The following is a 14489-nucleotide window of genomic DNA, read 5'->3' as shown; positions in this document are numbered from 1 at the left end:
AAAAAAAAAAAAAAAATCAGGTAGTGGCACTTTCTCCAATGAATCATGTGACTCGTGATATAAATTCTTGCCTGTTTTCTTCATTAGAATGGTGCCCAGTTCACTAACGGTGTTGAATACAAGGTGGGTGGATGGATGGATGGAAGACTGGTGAGAAAAGACAGCAGTCTTTAAGGGCTGGTGATGGCACATACTGCTCTCAGGGCTGCTTCAATGATAATAAATGTTAATAATAACGCTCTTTCATTGAGCCCGGACTTTTTGAGCTTTGAAGTGTTTTAGTCACATTACTCTGTGTCCTCCCAGCAACCCTCTCAGGCAGGCACTGTGGTTTGAAGGCTAAGGGAGCCGAGGCACAGAGAGGGTAAGCAAGTTGCCCGAGGTCACAGCTGGCTCACGGCACCGCGGACGGCAACCGAAACCTGGTTCGGGCGACCCAAACCAACCAGTCTCTGCGGGCCCCGTGCAGCAGGCCTACCCCACTTGGAGTTCCCTTGTGGGAGAACCAGCTGGGCCAGGGCACAGGCTTGGCTACAGGACACCTAGGTCAAGTCCCTGCTTGCCAACTTGCTGGGCGACTCTGGCAGGACTTCCTTGGGCTTCGGTTTCTGCCCTTGTGAAGAATGGAACCATGTGACCCCGAGGTCCTTCCTCAAGGAGTTGAGAACTGCTGTGACTCCCCAGTCCCTCTGTGCCCCATTTGGAGGTACCTGCGCAGAAAGGTGGGGCCGGCTCCATGGGGAGGTCTGGGTGGCCGCCTGGTAGGCTGAGCTCTGGGACCAGCTCAGGCCACCGAGACCCACCCTCTGACTGACGCGGACTTGGGAGCAAGTGCCCGACCACACCTTTCTGTGGGGAACCTGATGGAGAGCTTCCTGAAGAGGGCGGGTGGAGGCAGGGGTGCTCCCATGTTGGATGGGCTGCTGCCCAGGGTGATGGCCCAGACGCCAGGTGCTGGGGGGCTGCACCCTCTCTCCTTCCCTCCATCCTTCTCTTCCTTTAGTCAACAGGTACCCGTGGAGTGCCCACTCCGTGCCAGGCCCTATGAAAGGCACTGAGAAGAAGAAGAACAGCCTGATAACATCAAAGACATTTACTGATCTCAACTCCTGCTGGGGCACAGCGTGCATTAGCTTGTGGGATCCTCAGAAGTATCCTGAGAGGCAGGGACTGCTACCAGTCTAGCGGTGCACACGGAGGAGAAGCCAGGCTCCCCGCCAGGCGGTCAGATGCCCGGGCCCCCCACCCCTAGTGGCCTGCCCCTGCTCTAGCCAGGACTAACCACCTGAATTTAATGCTCTCAGCCGTGGTGGGTCCTTCACTCAGCCACTTCACGGATGGGGCCCTGATGCCCACAGAGGGGAAGGGACTCGCTCAGGGCTGCACTGCTGAGAGCAGAGCTGGGTGGAGAACAGGGCACCTGCCCCTCCTAGTCTCCTTCCGTCATCACATCCACTTGTGTTCTGGGCAAAAGGCTCCAGGGGACAGGCATTGGAGCTGGAAAGCTGCAGGACAGCCGCCCAGCCAGGCCTTCTGGGTTTCTAGGGTACGTGGGGATTAGTGCGACCGGCCTTGCCCATGGCTGGTTCTGCAGGACTTCGGGTCTCCCCTGGAGCCGCTGTCCTCTGGCCTCTCTGCTCCTGGCCCCTCTTCGGGGTACATGGATGCTGCTGGGGGCCAGGGAAGCATATCTGCTTCTGCCTTAGAGCTGCGTTCAGAGACCACATCTTCTGTGGCCAGCCCCCCTCCCCGCTCGGTGCCAGGTCCGGGGAGTCCGCCTCCCTCCGCACCCCCGCAGACCCCTTCCATCAGTACCATACACTCAGTGGGGTCCACTTGCTCCCACCCTGGGGCCTTCCCTCTCCTGTACCCGGACCCACGCCCTGGGCTGGGCACCTGACATCAAAGAGGGCAGTCGGCCATTCGGGGGCTGGGGTTGGGGGTCGGGACTGCAGACTGCGCCACCCGAGCCAGACCAAGGCGCCAGGCGGTGCGGAGCTCCGGGAGCCTGGGGCAGGCCACCGGGCCGCCGCCGAGCCCTAGACCTAGAGTCGGGAGCGCAAGCCTCGCCGGGGCGGGTGGGCGAGTCCTGCCGCCCGCGCCCCCCGCCTCAGTCTCCCTCTGCGGACTGGGGAAGGAGGGAGTTGACCCCTTGCAGCTGCACGACTCAACAACAGCTGCACCAAGCTTGCTTCTCACTCGGCCGCCCGCCTCGCCACTCGCGGGATCCTGAGAGTCGTCGCCGGCCAGGCCGCCAGCCGGGCCCGAGGGACAACTCCGCAGAGACCCACGAGTGACTGCGGGAAGCCGCAGCGGCGTCGCCCGCCTGCGCATGCGCGGGCCGCGCAGCCTGCCGGGACTGTAGTCCGTCCCTGCGGCGGTCGGGGCGTGAAGGTGGAGCGGCGGGGTCGCGGCGCCTACATTTCCCAGGGTGCGCCCCGCCCGCATAGCGGCGGGGGGCGGGGGCCGGGCGGGGCCGTGGAAAGGGGCGGGGCCGGCGGGGCGGGGCGGGGCGGGGCGGGGCGGGGAGGACGCGCAGAGGGGCTGCGGCGACTCTGCGGGCAGGCGGGCGCGGACAGGCGGACAGGCGGGCGGGCGGCCCTTCGCGCCGGTAGGCGCGGCATCTGCGGGCAGAAGCATCGGCTGCGCAGAGCCCAGACGACCCGACTCCGAGCTGCCGCTGAGATGAGCGCAGGTGAGTGTGGGGACCGAGGGACCCGCGCGTCCCCGAGCTGGGTCGCGGCGCCGCGAGGGCTGAGGTGGCTGCACCTGCAGACTGGGGGTCTGCTCCAACCAACTTTTGCTCCAGGGTCTTGCAGTCCCGAGGGTCCAGCGCGCAGCCCCCTGTCCCTGCGCCCCAGGCGGTGAGCTTGGCAGCGCGGACTGGGGACCCTTTCCCGGCGCGGCGCCGGGGTGACTGCGCTGGGCTGTCTGGAAGGCGCCGCTCCTTTGCTTCTCCCTGGCGTCCGGGGTCGCCACAGGCTGCAGGAGGCGGCCAGGGTCCGGCGAGGGGCGCGGGGCCAATGTAGACCCTGCCACGGAGAGGTGTGGTGACATGGGGCCTTTGCGGCAAGGGCCGCCGCCCTTGTGCGGCTCCAGCAGCGCCTGGGTGGGGGGGCGTCAGGCCGACGCCCGGCGCCCTGGCCTGGCCCGGGGCAGACTCGGGGGCGCGGAGCCCGCAGGTGTGTGCGAGCCGCTCGGACGTGCGCGCGTCCTCTCTCCGGCCCCTCACCCCTGCGTATCCCCACAGCTGGCGCTGGCGCCGCACTCACTGGGTCTGACAGCCTCTGTGTGGCGCTGAAAAATCCCACGTCGCCACAAGCCAGCCGCGCCTAGTGCGCTTGGAGAAACTGAGGCCTAGAGCCGGGGGCCTTGGCTCCTGGAGAGAGTGTGGAGTGACCAGAGCCCCTTTTCGAGAGCCTTCGGGGGCTCGCCACTGGGCTGAGGGCTTCTCCCTACACTCCCTGGCAGGGAGGGGCCGTCACCCCATTTTTCAGGGTGCAACCAAGACTCACCAGACTTGAGTCACTTGCTCAGCTCATGCAGCTGGGCCAGGTTTCGAACCTGGTGCTCCCGGACTCCTGTGCTCTCCCCTGAGCCTGTCTGGCCACAGACTGCAGTATGGCCTCTGGCCACGGTGCAGAAAACAGTGGGGACAGCTGTTTCCCCAGGGGGGCTGGGGAGGACTGGGGAGGGAGTGTGCCTTTAGTGAGCACTGACGGTGTGCTCTCTGCTTGGGGGGTGTGCTTCCAGGGACCACCCCCTCCCAGGGGGAAACAGTTCCCTCCCCCTCCTAGGTGAGGAAGGAGGGACCACATAGGTGGGGGGAATTGGGAAAATGGCGGAGAGCAAGTGGCAGGCCCTAGGAGGCAGAATTCTCTAGAAGAGGGTTTCTGAAATGGCCAACCTGTTCTCTGGAGGTGGCTGGGGAGCAGGGCACCCCAAGACTTCACAGAACCTCCAGACGCATTTATCTAATGGCAGGTGGGGGGAATGGCAGGGTGCACACAGGGGAATTTTAGGCTTTCCATGACCATAACTGATACCTCCGGCCTCTCCTGTAATCAGGGGGAGCCCCGGAAGGAGCACTGGCCTTTCCCCCTCCTCACGTGTGGTTGTCCTGGGAGAAGGGGTATGTGGGCCCCAGGGCCCTGGGGGATCATGGGCGGAAAGAACAAGGAGACTGGGGTTTGAATCAGAGCGCCCACTTGCTAGTCTTGGACAGATCGTGGCCCCTTCTGGAGCTTGGCTTCCTGATGTGTCAAAGCAGTATTGCTGCTTCCCTGGAGGGGATAAGGTACGAGTGGGAAACCCCCCCATGCAATAGGTCCTCCCTCGGTAGCTTGTAAGGGTCAGTAAACCTCAGCCTTGCTGAGTTCATCGGGCCCTTCGGAACTGGCGGTGGGCATGCTCTCCCCTCGACCTGTCGCTCGTGGCCCAGCTGATGATTTGCGCGGCAGCGGTTTTCACCCACAGCCGTGGTGGGGGAGAGCAGATGGCGGTCCCTGTGCAGGGCTCTTGGGCTCTAACGTCTGGCCGCTATGCACATCTGGCAGGTCAGGGGCTTCCGTCATCGACAAGGTCAGGTCCCCCGACGGCCCTCCCCAGGGAAGGCTGGCATCGCCCCTGGAGCTCGGCGCCAGTAGGTGTGGCTGCGATCACGTGGTCCGGTCTCCAGCGCCCAGGCGAGCCGATGGTCAGACTCCGAGGCGACCTCTACGAGCACCCCGGGTGGGAGGCTCCCCTTCCTTTATGCCGTCGGGGCTGCAGGCATATCTTCCTTCAGTTCGATAACCCAGGGCGCCTTTGAGATGGCTCTGGTGTTGGCATCCAGGGCGCATGCAGTTGCCTACATGCTTTGTTGCACGATCATTTCGAGCGGTCAGGGCAATTGTGTAAGTGGCACCATGGTGAGGTAGAAGGAGCTGGCATTCTGCATCAGATAAGCCTGCATCCAAGCGGAGTACACTAGCTGTGCTTAATTTACTATTACCCCCGCCTCGGTTTCCCCACTGTGTGCAGGGAACGCCTTTGGCTCTGTGTGCAATGCTGGCCCACACTTGGTGGGACCCAGGAGATGATGGTGAGTCTCTTGGTGGCTTCCTAACACCACAGCCCAGGTGGTCACGGCAGGGCAAGGCGGCGCAGAGGAAAGAACCTGAGCTGGGAGGGGCTCCGGTGCCAGCTCTGCCACCGTCGGGTCCATGCTGTCTTGGAGGCTGCATGTCCTCCCCGGGCAGCTGCAGGCCTGGCGGGTAGGATTTCCCCAGGTGCTCAGAGGTTCCTGGAGGATTGTGTGAGTCTTCCCGGGCCGCCAGAACAAAATAACCACAGACCGTGCAGCTTAGACAGCAGAAATTTATCTTCTCGCACTTCTGGAGGCTGGAAGTCTGACATCAGGGTGTAGGCAGGATTGGTTTCTTCTGAGGCCTCTTTCCTTGTCTTGCAAATGGCCGTTCCCTCGCTGTGTCCTCACATGATCTTCCCTCTGTGTGTATCTGTGTCCTTATTTTTTTTTTATAAGGACACCAGTCATCTTGGATTATGGACTTGGGGGGGGATGCAGGCCCAAAACAGGAGAGCAGGGCCAGGTGGAGAGCAGGGCCAGGTGGAGAGCTGGGTGGCCGGCTCAGCCCTCTTCTCTTCCTGTGGCTGCTGTGTTAGGATCACGGAGCTGGAAGGGGCCTGGGGGATGCTCCAGTCCAAACCCACCTACCCACACAGAGGGGAAAGCGAGGGCTGGGGAAGGAAAGGCAGCCATCCGGGGGCCAGGAGGGTGTGTGGCAGACAGCCTGAGACCCGGTCCCCTGCTCTGGCTGGCTCAGCCCCGGCATTTGGAGCAGAGAGACACATTTCTAATCCAAGTGTGGGCTCTGCTGTCACCGCAGACGTTCACCGTGGCGTTCCTAACAGCAGCAGAAAGTTAGAAACCAGCGACATGTGGAGGGGGGAGCGATGAGATACCAGCCATGCGATTGTTCATGCAGTCGACAGAGGTTTACTAAACGCCTGCTATGCGCTCAGCACTGCTCCGGGCCCGGGGCTCAGCCGTGGATGAGAATAAACAGCATCTATGTCCTCCTGAAACCTGTCCTCTGGGGGTGGGGGGAACATTCTAGTTAACTGTATGACAGGAATTTTTCATGTTAGGAGAACGTGCTTAAGAAAAGCTTAATTTAGAAAACAGCTGAGGACAAGATTATATATCTTATATGACTTCAACTTTACAAGACAGTGGAGGAGAGCAGACTAGAAGGAAGTAGGTCAGGACGGACGCGGCGTCCTCCTCTGCTGGAGGTGGCAAAAGCGCCAGTGCTCCCCCCTCTGCGTCTTTGTACAGCCCGTCACTTTCCCCAGTTCTCTTCATTGTGTGCGCCTCTCTTTTGCAACGAGAAATCAACTGAGACAAGAGGGCGTTGCTTCCAGGTCTAGGGCGGGCGCGTGCTGCTTCCCGAGTCTGTGACTTGGTGAGAGGTCGGACGATTCCGTCGCAGGGGCCGCTGTCCTTTGCTCGGGTGGAGGTCTCCCAGATGGCAACGCATGGATCTTAGCACAGGTAACGACACTGGTGCCCGCTTTCCGTGTGTGACTCCATCTGAAGTAGCTGTGGCCAAAGACAAATCATCCTGACCCAGAAGTTCATCCGAAATGGCATCTGAAGAGGATGGCCGTTGCCCAGGAGCCAACGGGCCGCTCTTTAACTCAGCCTGGGCATGCTGATCTCCGAACTGTCGGTCCCTCACGTCCAGGGTCACTTCCTAACCCGCCACCCGAGACCCTTCGGTTCTTTACGGTTTCCGTCCGTGAGGTAGCTGGGGGGTAGATGGCATAATCTCTAGACCCAAGCCCTGACTTTGGTGAACTCTTGGAAAGTCCAGCCTCACTGTCCCAGAAAAGGGATCGTGACCCTCACTCTGGAGAAGCCGCCTGTCAGACACCCGGACCGTCCAGAGCATCGGCTGCATATTGTGGGAGAGCTGGGAGCTGGTGAGAGGCAGTCAGCAGGTCTGGCGCTGGAGGGAGTGGGCGGGGAGGGGTCCAGCCTCTGGACGGCTCTCTCCTGCCGCCGGGCCCCGCGGCCAGGCCAGCTGCTCGCCGGACGCCTGACCCCAGAGCCCCGGCTCTGCACAGACAGGGGCGCTTCCTTGGGCTCAGATCCCAGCTCCGCCACCCGCCAGCACAGGATCGGCAAACCTCTCTGCGCTTCTGCTGCCGCCTCTTCTGGGGTCTCCGTGGGGACCGAGGGTGCTGAGCACTGGCACGCAGAGGAGCCTGGAAATCAGTTAAAACTAGCAAACTAGCAAGAGGAAAACTTGGGTGGTGTTCAGACGGCAGCTTGTATTTCTTGACGCTGATCGTGTGGTCTCGTGAGCTGCCGCGGGGACCGGTCAGATGTGTGCCCAGCCCGCCGGCTGCCCGAGCGGCGGGGCCCCGGGCCGCTAGGACGCGAGGAAGAGCAACCTGAGTGCTGCGTCTTTGTTTACGCGGGGATGTTTCCATTGCCAAGGTCTCTAGGGTGTCGGGCAGCACCCTACTTCGGTGTCACACAGCCTCGGCTTGTGGGGTGCTTCCCTGGGGCCCGTGCCGGGACCAGACGCTCTCGGGATCCTTCTCAGGGCCGCTGGAGTGTCCCCACCTACAGATGGGGAAACAGACGCCTGGGCGGGCCCATCAGGTGCCTGGCATCACTTCATGACATTTGCAAATGACAGAGCTGCATTTGAACCCTTTCCTGCCTGACTGGGTGGCCGCTGTCTGTCTGTCTGTCTCCCTGCAGGTACCAGCTGGTCACAATGGTAACTTTGTAACGTGCGGCCGAGTGTTAGGATGGGGAAGGCTTGACCCACTGGGGGCGTCGCGATGATGCTTTCTGGCGCGAGTGGTGGTTACAACCCATCTCCTCCCCTGAGCCGAGAAGCGTATTCCCATTTCCAGGCGTGGCGCCTGCCTGCGTAGCAGGGGCGGGGCCGGCGGGGCGGGGCGGGGCGGGGCGGGGCGGGGAGGACGCGCAGAGGGGCTGCGGCGACTCTGCGGGCAGGCGGGCGCGGACAGGCGGACAGGCGGGCGGGCGGCCCTTCGCGCCGGTAGGCGCGGCATCTGCGGGCAGAAGCATCGGCTGCGCAGAGCCCAGACGACCCGACTCCGAGCTGCCGCTGAGATGAGCGCAGGTGAGTGTGGGGACCGAGGGACCCGCGCGTCCCCGAGCTGGGTCGCGGCGCCGCGAGGGCTGAGGTGGCTGCACCTGCAGACTGGGGGTCTGCTCCAACCAACTTTTGCTCCAGGGTCTTGCAGTCCCGAGGGTCCAGCGCGCAGCCCCCTGTCCCTGCGCCCCAGGCGGTGAGCTTGGCAGCGCGGACTGGGGACCCTTTCCCGGCGCGGCGCCGGGGTGACTGCGCTGGGCTGTCTGGAAGGCGCCGCTCCTTTGCTTCTCCCTGGCGTCCGGGGTCGCCACAGGCTGCAGGAGGCGGCCAGGGTCCGGCGAGGGGCGCGGGGCCAATGTAGACCCTGCCACGGAGAGGTGTGGTGACATGGGGCCTTTGCGGCAAGGGCCGCCGCCCTTGTGCGGCTCCAGCAGCGCCTGGGTGGGGGGGCGTCAGGCCGACGCCCGGCGCCCTGGCCTGGCCCGGGGCAGACTCGGGGGCGCGGAGCCCGCAGGTGTGTGCGAGCCGCTCGGACGTGCGCGCGTCCTCTCTCCGGCCCCTCACCCCTGCGTATCCCCACAGCTGGCGCTGGCGCCGCACTCACTGGGTCTGACAGCCTCTGTGTGGCGCTGAAAAATCCCACGTCGCCACAAGCCAGCCGCGCCTAGTGCGCTTGGAGAAACTGAGGCCTAGAGCCGGGGGCCTTGGCTCCTGGAGAGAGTGTGGAGTGACCAGAGCCCCTTTTCGAGAGCCTTCGGGGGCTCGCCACTGGGCTGAGGGCTTCTCCCTACACTCCCTGGCAGGGAGGGGCCGTCACCCCATTTTTCAGGGTGCAACCAAGACTCACCAGACTTGAGTCACTTGCTCAGCTCATGCAGCTGGGCCAGGTTTCGAACCTGGTGCTCCCGGACTCCTGTGCTCTCCCCTGAGCCTGTCTGGCCACAGACTGCAGTATGGCCTCTGGCCACGGTGCAGAAAACAGTGGGGACAGCTGTTTCCCCAGGGGGGCTGGGGAGGACTGGGGAGGGAGTGTGCCTTTAGTGAGCACTGACGGTGTGCTCTCTGCTTGGGGGGTGTGCTTCCAGGGACCACCCCCTCCCAGGGGGAAACAGTTCCCTCCCCCTCCTAGGTGAGGAAGGAGGGACCACATAGGTGGGGGGAATTGGGAAAATGGCGGAGAGCAAGTGGCAGGCCCTAGGAGGCAGAATTCTCTAGAAGAGGGTTTCTGAAATGGCCAACCTGTTCTCTGGAGGTGGCTGGGGAGCAGGGCACCCCAAGACTTCACAGAACCTCCAGACGCATTTATCTAATGGCAGGTGGGGGGAATGGCAGGGTGCACACAGGGGAATTTTAGGCTTTCCATGACCATAACTGATACCTCCGGCCTCTCCTGTAATCAGGGGGAGCCCCGGAAGGAGCACTGGCCTTTCCCCCTCCTCACGTGTGGTTGTCCTGGGAGAAGGGGTATGTGGGCCCCAGGGCCCTGGGGGATCATGGGCGGAAAGAACAAGGAGACTGGGGTTTGAATCAGAGCGCCCACTTGCTAGTCTTGGACAGATCGTGGCCCCTTCTGGAGCTTGGCTTCCTGATGTGTCAAAGCAGTATTGCTGCTTCCCTGGAGGGGATAAGGTACGAGTGGGAAACCCCCCGATGCAATAGGTCCTCCCTCGGTAGCTTGTAAGGGTCAGTAAACCTCAGCCTTGCTGAGTTCATCGAGCCCTTCGGAACTGGCGGTGGGCATGCTCTCCCCTCGACCTGTCGCTCGTGGCCCAGCTGATGATTTGCGCGGCAGCGGTTTTCACCCACAGCCGTGGTGGGGGAGAGCAGATGGCGGTCCCTGTGCAGGGCTCTTGGGCTCTAACGTCTGGCCGCTATGCACATCTGGCAGGTCAGGGGCTTCCGTCATCGACAAGGTCAGGTCCCCCGACGGCCCTCCCCAGGGAAGGCTGGCATCGCCCCTGGAGCTCGGCGCCAGTAGGTGTGGCTGCGATCACGTGGTCCGGTCTCCAGCGCCCAGGCGAGCCGATGGTCAGACTCCGAGGCGACCTCTACGAGCACCCCGGGTGGGAGGCTCCCCTTCCTTTATGCCGTCGGGGCTGCAGGCATATCTTCCTTCAGTTCGATAACCCAGGGCGCCTTTGAGATGGCTCTGGTGTTGGCATCCAGGGCGCATGCAGTTGCCTACATGCTTTGTTGCACGATCATTTCGAGCGGTCAGGGCAATTGTGTAAGTGGCACCATGGTGAGGTAGAAGGAGCTGGCATTCTGCATCAGATAAGCCTGCATCCAAGCGGAGTACACTAGCTGTGCTTAATTTACTATTACCCCCGCCTCGGTTTCCCCACTGTGTGCAGGGAACGCCTTTGGCTCTGTGTGCAATGCTGGCCCACACTTGGTGGGACCCAGGAGATGATGGTGAGTCTCTTGGTGGCTTCCTAACACCACAGCCCAGGTGGTCACGGCAGGGCAAGGCGGCGCAGAGGAAAGAACCTGAGCTGGGAGGGGCTCCGGTGCCAGCTCTGCCACCGTCGGGTCCATGCTGTCTTGGAGGCTGCATGTCCTCCCCGGGCAGCTGCAGGCCTGGCGGGTAGGATTTCCCCAGGTGCTCAGAGGTTCCTGGAGGATTGTGTGAGTCTTCCCGGGCCGCCAGAACAAAATAACCACAGACCGTGCAGCTTAGACAGCAGAAATTTATCTTCTCGCACTTCTGGAGGCTGGAAGTCTGACATCAGGGTGTAGGCAGGATTGGTTTCTTCTGAGGCCTCTTTCCTTGTCTTGCAAATGGCCGTTCCCTCGCTGTGTCCTCACATGATCTTCCCTCTGTGTGTATCTGTGTCCTTATTTTTTTTTTATAAGGACACCAGTCATCTTGGATTATGGACTTGGGGGGGGATGCAGGCCCAAAACAGGAGAGCAGGGCCAGGTGGAGAGCAGGGCCAGGTGGAGAGCTGGGTGGCCGGCTCAGCCCTCTTCTCTTCCTGTGGCTGCTGTGTTAGGATCACGGAGCTGGAAGGGGCCTGGGGGATGCTCCAGTCCAAACCCACCTACCCACACAGAGGGGAAAGCGAGGGCTGGGGAAGGAAAGGCAGCCATCCGGGGGCCAGGAGGGTGTGTGGCAGACAGCCTGAGACCCGGTCCCCTGCTCTGGCTGGCTCAGCCCCGGCATTTGGAGCAGAGAGACACATTTCTAATCCAAGTGTGGGCTCTGCTGTCACCGCAGACGTTCACCGTGGCGTTCCTAACAGCAGCAGAAAGTTAGAAACCAGCGACATGTGGAGGGGGGAGCGATGAGATACCAGCCATGCGATTGTTCATGCAGTCGACAGAGGTTTACTAAACGCCTGCTATGCGCTCAGCACTGCTCCGGGCCCGGGGCTCAGCCGTGGATGAGAATAAACAGCATCTATGTCCTCCTGAAACCTGTCCTCTGGGGGTGGGGGGAACATTCTAGTTAACTGTATGACAGGAATTTTTCATGTTAGGAGAACGTGCTTAAGAAAAGCTTAATTTAGAAAACAGCTGAGGACAAGATTATATATCTTATATGACTTCAACTTTACAAGACAGTGGAGGAGAGCAGACTAGAAGGAAGTAGGTCAGGACGGACGCGGCGTCCTCCTCTGCTGGAGGTGGCAAAAGCGCCAGTGCTCCCCCCTCTGCGTCTTTGTACAGCCCGTCACTTTCCCCAGTTCTCTTCATTGTGTGCGCCTCTCTTTTGCAACGAGAAATCAACTGAGACAAGAGGGCGTTGCTTCCAGGTCTAGGGCGGGCGCGTGCTGCTTCCCGAGTCTGTGACTTGGTGAGAGGTCGGACGATTCCGTCGCAGGGGCCGCTGTCCTTTGCTCGGGTGGAGGTCTCCCAGATGGCAACGCATGGATCTTAGCACAGGTAACGACACTGGTGCCCGCTTTCCGTGTGTGACTCCATCTGAAGTAGCTGTGGCCAAAGACAAATCATCCTGACCCAGAAGTTCATCCGAAATGGCATCTGAAGAGGATGGCCGTTGCCCAGGAGCCAACGGGCCGCTCTTTAACTCAGCCTGGGCATGCTGATCTCCGAACTGTCGGTCCCTCACGTCCAGGGTCACTTCCTAACCCGCCACCCGAGACCCTTCGGTTCTTTACGGTTTCCGTCCGTGAGGTAGCTGGGGGGTAGATGGCATAATCTCTAGACCCAAGCCCTGACTTTGGTGAACTCTTGGAAAGTCCAGCCTCACTGTCCCAGAAAAGGGATCGTGACCCTCACTCTGGAGAAGCCGCCTGTCAGACACCCGGACCGTCCAGAGCATCGGCTGCATATTGTGGGAGAGCTGGGAGCTGGTGAGAGGCAGTCAGCAGGTCTGGCGCTGGAGGGAGTGGGCGGGGAGGGGTCCAGCCTCTGGACGGCTCTCTCCTGCCGCCGGGCCCCGCGGCCAGGCCAGCTGCTCGCCGGACGCCTGACCCCAGAGCCCCGGCTCTGCACAGACAGGGGCGCTTCCTTGGGCTCAGATCCCAGCTCCGCCACCCGCCAGCACAGGATCGGCAAACCTCTCTGCGCTTCTGCTGCCGCCTCTTCTGGGGTCTCCGTGGGGACCGAGGGTGCTGAGCACTGGCACGCAGAGGAGCCTGGAAATCAGTTAAAACTAGCAAACTAGCAAGAGGAAAACTTGGGTGGTGTTCAGACGGCAGCTTGTATTTCTTGACGCTGATCGTGTGGTCTCGTGAGCTGCCGCGGGGACCGGTCAGATGTGTGCCCAGCCCGCCGGCTGCCCGAGCGGCGGGGCCCCGGGCCGCTAGGACGCGAGGAAGAGCAACCTGAGTGCTGCGTCTTTGTTTACGCGGGGATGTTTCCATTGCCAAGGTCTCTAGGGTGTCGGGCAGCACCCTACTTCGGTGTCACACAGCCTCGGCTTGTGGGGTGCTTCCCTGGGGCCCGTGCCGGGACCAGACGCTCTCGGGATCCTTCTCAGGGCCGCTGGAGTGTCCCCACCTACAGATGGGGAAACAGACGCCTGGGCGGGCCCATCAGGTGCCTGGCATCACTTCATGACATTTGCAAATGACAGAGCTGCATTTGAACCCTTTCCTGCCTGACTGGGTGGCCGCTGTCTGTCTGTCTGTCTCCCTGCAGGTACCAGCTGGTCAGGGGCGGGGCCGGCGGGGCGGGGCGGGGCGGGGCGGGGCGGGGAGGACGCGCAGAGGGGCTGCGGCGACTCTGCGGGCAGGCGGGCGCGGACAGGCGGACAGGCGGGCGGGCGGCCCTTCGCGCCGGTAGGCGCGGCATCTGCGGGCAGAAGCATCGGCTGCGCAGAGCCCAGACGACCCGACTCCGAGCTGCCGCTGAGATGAGCGCAGGTGAGTGTGGGGACCGAGGGACCCGCGCGTCCCCGAGCTGGGTCGCGGCGCCGCGAGGGCTGAGGTGGCTGCACCTGCAGACTGGGGGTCTGCTCCAACCAACTTTTGCTCCAGGGTCTTGCAGTCCCGAGGGTCCAGCGCGCAGCCCCCTGTCCCTGCGCCCCAGGCGGTGAGCTTGGCAGCGCGGACTGGGGACCCTTTCCCGGCGCGGCGCCGGGGTGACTGCGCTGGGCTGTCTGGAAGGCGCCGCTCCTTTGCTTCTCCCTGGCGTCCGGGGTCGCCACAGGCTGCAGGAGGCGGCCAGGGTCCGGCGAGGGGCGCGGGGCCAATGTAGACCCTGCCACGGAGAGGTGTGGTGACATGGGGCCTTTGCGGCAAGGGCCGCCGCCCTTGTGCGGCTCCAGCAGCGCCTGGGTGGGGGGGCGTCAGGCCGACGCCCGGCGCCCTGGCCTGGCCCGGGGCAGACTCGGGGGCGCGGAGCCCGCAGGTGTGTGCGAGCCGCTCGGACGTGCGCGCGTCCTCTCTCCGGCCCCTCACCCCTGCGTATCCCCACAGCTGGCGCTGGCGCCGCACTCACTGGGTCTGACAGCCTCTGTGTGGCGCTGAAAAATCCCACGTCGCCACAAGCCAGCCGCGCCTAGTGCGCTTGGAGAAACTGAGGCCTAGAGCCGGGGGCCTTGGCTCCTGGAGAGAGTGTGGAGTGACCAGAGCCCCTTTTCGAGAGCCTTCGGGGGCTCGCCACTGGGCTGAGGGCTTCTCCCTACACTCCCTGGCAGGGAGGGGCCGTCACCCCATTTTTCAGGGTGCAACCAAGACTCACCAGACTTGAGTCACTTGCTCAGCTCATGCAGCTGGGCCAGGTTTCGAACCTGGTGCTCCCGGACTCCTGTGCTCTCCCCTGAGCCTGTCTGGCCACAGACTGCAGTATGGCCTCTGGCCACGGTGCAGAAAACAGTGGGGACAGCTGTTTCCCCAGGGGGGCTGGGGAGGACTGGGGAGGGAGTGTGCCTTTAGT

The sequence above is a fragment of the Physeter macrocephalus genome, chromosome 7, assembly GCF_002837175.3.
Source record: "Physeter macrocephalus isolate SW-GA chromosome 7, ASM283717v5, whole genome shotgun sequence".
Taxonomy (NCBI): domain Eukaryota; kingdom Metazoa; phylum Chordata; class Mammalia; order Artiodactyla; family Physeteridae; genus Physeter; species Physeter macrocephalus.
This window is presented reverse-complemented; position numbering follows the sequence as displayed.